Source organism: Trichechus manatus, unplaced genomic scaffold (genome assembly GCF_000243295.1).
Source record: "Trichechus manatus latirostris isolate Lorelei unplaced genomic scaffold, TriManLat1.0 scaffold00151, whole genome shotgun sequence".
NCBI classification, from domain to species: domain Eukaryota; kingdom Metazoa; phylum Chordata; class Mammalia; order Sirenia; family Trichechidae; genus Trichechus; species Trichechus manatus.
Window position 1 is genome coordinate 2,678,617 of NW_004444087.1, and position 1,212 is coordinate 2,679,828.

Consider the following 1,212-nt stretch of genomic DNA (forward strand, 5'->3'; position numbering starts at 1 on the left):
CACCATCAGTACACCAGGACAGGGCACCGTCTTTCTCTTATTAGTTGCCATCCAGTGAGCTCCGACTCATGGCAACCCCATGTACAACAGAACGAAACGCAGCTCTGTCGTGTGCCATTTTTTCGATTGTTGGTGTGCTTGAGTCTATTTGTGCTGCCACTGTGTATTTTGAGTGCCTTCCAACCAAGGGACTCATCTTCCAGTACCCTGTCAGACAATATTCCATAGGGTTTTCACTGGCTGATTTTCAGAAGTAGACCGTCAGGCCTTTCTTCCTAGTGTGTCTTAGTCTGGAAGCTCCACTGAAACCTGTCCACAATAGGTGACCCTACTGGTATTTGAAATACCGACGACAGCTTCCAGCATCACAGCAACACGCAAGCCACCATAGTATGACACACTGACAGATGGGGAGTGGGCTCTTCTCTAAGGTCTTGACAAAGACGAAACGTCCCCCAAGGGAGGGTCAGGTGAGTATTAAGCTCTCCATCATCCCCTTATATACTCATACTGGGTGACATTTCTGTGGCTCCTGTGTGCGCCCTGTTCTGAGCACTATACATCCCTTTTCTCTGTATGTCCCCCTTTTACAGATGGGGAAATGGAGGAACAGAGAGGTTAAGTCATTTGCCCGAGATCACACAGCTACGAGGTGACAAGCCAGGCTCGGAATCCAGATCATCCTATTTTATAGGCAGCCCTAGACGCTCCAGAGCGGAAGTTCTGCGCTGGGGGGACAAGAGGGCTGCGGGCGGGGCCAGGGTCCAGGTCTGCCCACCCTTCCAGGTCCAGCTCAACAAACAAAAGGTGGGCGAACCAACGCGCGAACACGTGAGATGAGCGCAGCTCGGTGCGGAGCAGGGTTCCAGCCTAGGTCTCCATTTGCAAGCGGAGCGACCGGGGGGCGAAACGCCGAGGCTGAGAGACCCCCAACTCCTTCCAGGGTCCGGCGCCTCTGGGTCGGCTGTGGGCGGGGCCTTTGCCTTCCATCCAATGACAAAGAAGGGGCGGGGCCCATGGCCAATGGTGGCTAGGGGGCGGGGCCGATGCCCGGCGGGAGAATGGCGGTGCGGGGGCGGGGCTACCTGCCGGGGAAAGTATATCGGGGCGGGACCTGAGGCTGCGGGCCAATGGTAGTTCGGAGGCGGGGCCTCCGACAGGCGTACGAAAGCCAGTTCGGAGGCGGGGCTGCCGGAGGCTGGCCAATGGCGG